Source organism: Hipposideros armiger, unplaced genomic scaffold (assembly GCF_001890085.2).
Source record: "Hipposideros armiger isolate ML-2016 unplaced genomic scaffold, ASM189008v1 scaffold_7, whole genome shotgun sequence".
Taxonomy (NCBI): domain Eukaryota; kingdom Metazoa; phylum Chordata; class Mammalia; order Chiroptera; family Hipposideridae; genus Hipposideros; species Hipposideros armiger.
The window spans coordinates 2,377,979-2,385,793 of NW_017731357.1; positions in this window are offsets into that span (position 1 = coordinate 2,377,979).

Genomic DNA, 7,815 nt, shown 5'->3' on the forward strand with positions numbered 1-7,815 from the left:
GGGGGCCCTCTGCATCCCAAGCCAGCTTTTTTTTTTTTTTTTTTTTTTTTTAGCTGAGCCATTCTGCCGCCTGTTGGCAGCTCAGCTCAGGTCAGGAATTGAACCGGTGACCCTGTTGCTCAGAGCTCACATTCTTGAGTGAGCTCTTAACCAACTAAGCCACTTGGCCGGCCCAAGCCAGCTTTTAACCAACGCGCCACTCAGCCGGCCCACAAATTTGTATTAATCCCTTCACCTTTTTCACGTGGCCCCCCAAATCCCCTTGCATCTATCTCCCCAATAAATCTAGTCCCCATCTGACACCATGCATAGTTATTGCAATATTATTGACTGTATTCCTTATGCTATAGCCTACATCCCCATGACTACTCTCTAACAACCAATTTGAACTTCTTAATCCCTTTACCTTTTTTACCCTCTCCCCCAAACCCCTCCCATCTGGCAACCATCAAAATGTTCTCTGTCTATGAGTTTATTTCAATTTTGTTTGTTTATTTATTTTGTTCTTTAGATTCCACATATAAGAAAAATCGCATTGCAATTGTCTTTCTCTGTCTGACATACTCCACTCAGCACAATACCCTTCAGGTTCATTCATACTTCCGAGATGACAAAAACCCATTCCTTTCCATGGTCAAGCAATAATCCATTGTATATATGTACCACCTCCTCTTTATCCATTCATCTATTGATAGACACCAACTCTGCCTCCACATCTTTGCCATTGGAAACAATGCTGCAATGAACATATAAGTGCACACATCCCCTCGAAGTAGCATTTTGGGTCTCTTCAGATAAATACCCAGAAGTGGGATCACTGGGTCCTTCTTTGTCTCTTGTTATAGCTTTGTTTTAAAGTCTATTTTGTCTGGTATAAATATTGCTACTCCAGCTTTTTATTGTTTGTTTGTCTCCATTTTAATGAAATATCTTTTTTCATCCCTTTACTTTCAGTCTGTGTGTGTCTTTTGATCTGAAGTGAGTCTCTTGTAGTCAAGCATATGTATGAGTCTTGGAGCATTTAATCCATTTACATTGAAAGTACATAACTGTTGATAGATATGTAGTTATTGCCATTTTATTATTCATATTTTTATCTTTTTTTGTCTTAAAATTGTCCCTCTAACATTTCTTATAATACTAGTTTAGTGGTGATTAATTCCTTTCGCTTTTTCTTGTTTTGAAAACTCTTTATCTGTCCTTCAATTCTAAATGGTAGCTTTGCTGGGTAGAGTAATCTTGGTTGTAGGTGCTTGCTTTTCATCATTTTGAATATTTTGTGCCAATCCCTTCTGGAGTGCAAAGGTTCTGTTGAGAAATCAGCTGACAGTCTTATGGGATCTCCTTTGTAAGTAACTAACTGCTTTTCTCTTGATGCTTTTAAGATTCCCTCTTTGTCTTTAATTTTTGGCACTTTAATTATAACGTGTCTTGGTGTGAGCCTCTTTGGGTTCATCTTGTTTGGGTCTGTTTGAGCTTTGCGAGCTTCTATGTGTACTTCCTTCCTTGGGGGAGTTTTCCATCATTATTTCTTCAAATAGGTTTTCAATTCATTGCTCTCTCTCTCTCTTCTCCTTCTGGTACCTGTATGATGTGAAAGCTGTTATGTTTGATGTCCCAGATGCCCCTTAAATTGTCCTCATTTTCTTGGAATTTTTCTTCTTTTTGCAGTTCTGATTGGGTGTTTTCTGCTACCTCATCTTCTAAATCACTGATTCAATCCTCTGCTTCATTTAATCTACTGTTGATTCCCTCTAATGAATTTTTCATTTCAGTTATTGTGTTCTTCATTTCTGACTAGTTCTTTTTTTTTATGTTTTCTATTTCCATTTTTATGTTTCCTATCCCTGTTGAAGTTCTCCCTGAATCACTGAGCATCCTTATAATCAGTGTTTTTTGTGTGTTTTTAAAAAAGATTTTATTGGGGGAACTGGGGGAGGGAACAACGTTGGGGAATCGGGGAAGGGGAACAGACAAGTTGCTGTCCTTTTGTTCTTCAGTTTTGTTGTGGAGGACATTGCTTCACTGGCCCATGTTGGTATTGTGATCATTGCACTCTTCCCGGCTGAGGTAGATTGGTCGCCAGCCGTTGGACTACTGCTCACGGCAGCTCACAGCAGTTCCTGCCAGCTGCTGGCTGCTCATGCTGGTAGTTTATGGCAGCCCACTATAGCCCCACTGCAGCCTATGCCATTGCCAGTGACTTAAGGCAGCCCAGTTCCAGGTCAAGCTGTTGTTCACCATCTTATCTGTAAAGGGCAGTGTCACTGGCCCATGTGAGATCCGAACCAGCGGCCCTGCTGCTCAGAGCTCTCACTCCCAAGCCAACTCTTAACCAATGAGCCACTCAGCCAGCCTATAATCAGTGTTTTGATGCACTGAGCATTCTTATAATCAGTGTTTTGAATTCTGCATCTAGTAGCTTGCTTGTATCCATATTGTTTAGTTCTTTTTCTAGAGCTTTGTTCTGTTCTTTTGTTTGGGACATGTTTCTTTGTCTCCCCATTTTGACTGCCTCCCTGTGTTTGTTTCTATATATTAGGCAGGATTACGATGTCTCCTGGTCTTAATAGCGTGGTCTTATGTACTAGGTGTTCTATGGGGCCCAGTGGCACAGTCTCCCTGGTCACCTGAGCTGGGTGCTTTAGGTGTGTCCCTTGTGTGGGTTGTGTGGGCTCTCCTTTTGTAGTTGAGCCTTGGTTGCTGTTTGCACAGCAATAGGAGGTATTGACTCTTGAGCTTTTGTGTTGTGAGGAATGGCTTTGACTACAGTGGAGGAGCTGTTGTGGAGGGGCTGACCTTATTGAGCAGGATTCACTTTAGCAGGGCTCTTGTGCTTGCCCAGTTTCCCTTTGGGTGTTTTGTCCTTGGAGGTGGCCTTTGGTGGTCTGTCTGGGACTAACCTGGCCTTCAGGCATGCCAGATCTGCTTCCTCCTGAGAGGGTCTGCACCACAGGCCAAGTTCAGCCACAGCCTGTGCCTTGCCTACATCCATCTGGCATAAGCCACAGAGCAATTGGGAGATGGCCACCACCTGTGCTCTGCTTGGAGGTTCCTTGAGAGGCCAAGTCATGAACCAAGGTTGGCTGCCACCAGTGCCTGGCTTGGGGATGCTCAGCAAGAAGTACTGGACACACTCAAGCCAGATGCTGAGAAAGCTACCCTTCCAGCCCTTTCCCTGAAGCCAGATAACTCAGTTTCTCCCTGTATGTCCCTGGTGCCTTTCAAGCTGCTGCCCCAGTGCTGGAGCTCAGAGTGAGTAAGTCTGTAGCACAGGTCTTTTAAGAAGAAAGCCTGAGACTGCAGTGGCCCTCCATCATACCCAGCCACAATCTCCACTAGTTCTCACATCCAGAAATTAAGGGGACTTCTCTTTCCAGCACTGGAACCCTGGGCTACGGCACCTTGTTTGGAGCTGGGACCCTTCCTTCCTCAGGAGGGACCTCTGCAGCTGAGGTACCCCTCCTGATTTTTCACCGCCAATTGTGGGTCTGGGACCAACCTGTTCCATGTCTCTGCCCCTCCTACCAGTCTTGGGAGGCCTCCTCCATATGTCCTTAGTTGTAGGATTTTGGTTCAGCTAGACTTCAGGTGATTTTCAATAATGGTTGTTGTATAGTTTAGTTATAATTCTGATGTGGTCACACAAGGAGACAAGCACAGCTTTTTGCTACACCACCGTCTTGACCAGAAGTACTCTATATACCACAATTTTTAAAAATTAATACTTAATATACTAAAAACATTGTATTATACACTCTAAATGAGTAAATTGTATGACATATGAATTACATCTCAATAAGGTTGTTTTTAAAAAAAAGTAGTACAGTTACCAAAGGGTAAAGGGGGAGAGGGGGTGGCAGATGAGGGTAAAGGGGATCAGATATATGGTGATGGAAGGAGAACTGACTCTGGGTGATGAACACACAATGTGATATACAGATAATGTATTATAGAATTGTACACCTGAAATCTATGCAAATTTGCTAACAATTGTCACACCAATAAACTTGAATTGAAAAAAATAAGTAGCACATTGTTCTGCATCTTGCTTTTTAAATTTCAACAACACATCCTGGGAACTTTCCAAGTCAGGAAATAGAGAATGACCACTTATTCATTCATTTATTTATTTATTTAAGCTGCGAAAGGGCCAGAATCAAGTCTGCAATGTAATCCATTCCAGTTTACCAAGACTTTATGTGTTTTAGCAGAAATTGAATAAATCACTTGCAATAGAACTGTAAATACAACTTGGTATATAATTTTTTCACTTAAGCACTTTCCTGTTATTACAGTCTTTTCAAACATAACATTCCATAATTTCTATAACTATTCATCTATTGTTAGACACTTTCCATTTTTCCCTTATTATTGCTATTCCTTTTCATTGTGAAAAACAAAACAACCCTGTTTACACTCCAACATGCTAGTGTTTGCAGTATCTACTTTACCACACTTTGCTCAGCAGCAATTGATTATCTCATTCCTTTGAAAACTCACTTGAGCATTTTAAGTCTTGCAAATAAGGGGTGAGTGGGCTCCACTGTATTGGGATTAAGGTGAAACAATACCACTTAGAAAATAAATTTTGCAGTTTTTTCCCTTTTGATATGCTGGTATGGTCTCCTGAGGAGTACATTTATTTGCATAATGGCCCAGGTGTCTTATGAGAGTTAGTGATTACAAGCCTCCCTCCAAAAAAAACACTTCTAGAGACTTGAGTTATGAACATTATATACAGATGGATGAAAGTAGAACTGATCCAGGCCCAGTGGCTTAAACAAACAATAAGAGTCTTGAAGTAAAGTTATCAGAAAAGCTAAGAGAATTGGAACTAATGAGTTAGCCTTGGCACTGAACAGGAAGAAGAGGTAAAGGTCCTCAATTGCAGAGGCTAAGAAAGCTTGGGGAGACAGAGTTGCAAAGCTCTTTAATTTAGTCTGGCACAGGAAGACTGCTTTATCTACAAATACCATTTGTGTAGCTTTCACAGCTGTTTCAGTGCCTGAATTTCTTGCCTCTGTGTCTGTGACCCTAACCTCCAACCCCATCCCCTTGTTGACAGCACAATCCTCTTCATTTGGGTCTAGATTCCAAGACCACACCAGTCTGAATGGGCCTTCTCTCAATGTAACTTCTGGTATGTTCTTGGGAATCCAGAGGGACAAAGAGTTGGTAGGGGCTAAGGAACTATATTAGTCTGCTAGGGCTGTCATAACAAAATACCACAGACTTTAAAATAAAAAAAAAATGCCACAGACTGGGCGGTTTAAACAATAGAAATTTATTTTCTCACAGTTCTAGAGGCTAGAAGTCTAAGATCTAGGTGCTGTCAGGCTTGGTTTCTGATGAGAGCTCTCTTCCTGGCCTGTAGATTGATCTATCTCTGACAATGCCTAGTGCATTGCCTAGCCCTTTGTAAATGCTCAATAAATATTTGGTAAATGAATAAATGACTGAATAATAAAGGCTAACCTTTAATGAATATTCATTATAGGCCATACATTAAGCTCTTTACATGCTGGATTTTATTATCTTATTTTCAATTAATCTCTCTAACTTTAAAAAAAATATTTTATTGGGGAATTGAGGAAGGGGAACAGTGTTGGGGAACTGGGGAAAGAGAACAGCCAAGTTGTTGTCCTTCAATCTTAGTTGGGGAGGGCGCAGCTAGCCCAGCTCAAAGTCCAGTTGCCATCTGGAAGCCCATTGGCAGCTCGCGGCCACTCAGCTCAAGGTGTGGTGTTCAATCTTAATTGCGGGTGGGCATAGCCCACCATCCCATGTGAGAGTTGAACCAGAAACTTTGTTGCTAAGAGCGCATGCTCGAGCCACGGAGCCATCTGACTGCCTGTCAGCAGCTCAGGGCAGCTCAGCTCAAGGTGCCATGTTTAATCTTAGTGGCTGGTGGGCATAGCCCACCATCCCATGAGGGAGTCCAACTGGCAACCTTTTTGTTAGGAGCACTTGCTCTCACCAGCTGAGCCATCCTACCACCTGTTGGCAGCTCAGTGGCAGCTCACCTTGGGCACAGCTCACTGGCTCATGTGGGAATCAAACCGGCAACCCTGTTGCTCAGAGCTCGCACTCTTAACCCAACTGAGCTACTCAGCTGACCCAGTCTTTCTAACTTTTTAAAGGAAAAATCCCAAGCTCAGAAAGGTTAAAACCTTTTCAAAAGACAAAGCTAGGAAGGACAGAAGGGAGCGAGGTCTTTGGGGGAAATAGGGAGAAACTATGCATAAGTTACTTCTCAAATGTGTCTTAAAGTATGTCTGAGTGTTGCCTGGCAGAAAAGGGAGCCATTGCTTTTAGAGAGAGAAAAAGCATCAACCAAGTCATGAAGCTTGGAAAAAAGAATGTGTATTTAGAAAATCTAACAAGTGCAGTGGGCTTTTTTTTAATTTATTTTTTAATTAGTTTCAGGTGTACAAAACAATGCAATAGTTACACTTTTCACCCCTCACAAAGTGACAGCCCCTCTCCCCCAATCCACCCCTCCAGTATCATACATATCTATTACAATTCCATTGACTGCATTCCCCACACTATACTCCACATCCCATGACTATATATACATTCAATTATAGTTGACATACCATATTATTCAACAGCAGCTTCAGGTGTACAGTGCAGTGGTCAGGCCTCTACACTGTCCATGAAGTGGCCTCCCTAACAAGACATGTGTCCATCTGACACCCTACAAAATATTTACAACATTATTAATTATAATCCCCAAACTGTCTTTCATATCCTTGTGGCAATATTGTAGTTACCAATTTATGCTGTCTAATCCTTTCCCCTTCTCCCTCATCCTCACCCCCCTCCCATCTAGCAACTATCAGTTTTTCCTCTCTATCTCTGAGACTATTTCTGTTTACTTTACTCATTTATTCGGTTCTTTAGATTCCACATATAAGTGAGATCATATGGTATTTGTCTTTCTCCAACTGACTTATTTCACTTAACATAATGTTCTCTAGGTCCATCTACATTGTTGCAAATGGTAAGATTTCATTCTCCTTTATAGCTGAGTAGTACTCCATTGTATAAATGTACCACAGTTTCTTTCTTTTTGTGTGTGTGTGTGTGATTTATTATTATTTTTTAAAATTATTTTTTATTGTGAAATACACTTTTTTAGGGGGTTGTCACTTCGAGGGGTACCACAGTTTCTTAATCCAGTCATCTACTGATGGGCATTTCAGTTGTTTCCAAGTCGTGGCGATTGTAAATAGTGCTGCAATGAACATAGGGGTGCATATATTTTTTCGAATTAGCGTCTTGGGTTTCTCTGGATAGATACCTAAAAGTGGAATTGCTGGGTCATAAGGTAGTTCTATTTCCAGTTTTTTGAGATACCTCCATACTGATTTCCATAATGGCTGCACCAATCTGCAGTCCCACCAGCAGTGCACCAGGGTTCCCTTTTCTCCACAGCCTCGCCAGCATTTGTTGTTTGTTGATTTATTGATGACAGCCATTCCGGAGTGAGGTGGTATCTCATTGTGGTTTTTATTTGCATTTCTCTAGTGATTAGTGAGGTTGAACATTTTTTCATATACTTGTTGACCATATGTATGTCCTCTTTAGAGAAATGTCTCTTTATATCCTCTGCCCATTTTTTATTTTTTTAAAATTTTTTAAGGTTTTTTATTTTTATTGGGGAATTGGGGGAATGGGAACAGTGCTGGGGAATTGGGGGAAGGAGAACAGACAAGTTGTTTTCGTTTTGTTCTTCAGTCTAGTTGTGGAGGACGTTGCTTCACTGGCCCAAGTTGGCACCATCATTGCGCTCTTCCCGGGCGAGGC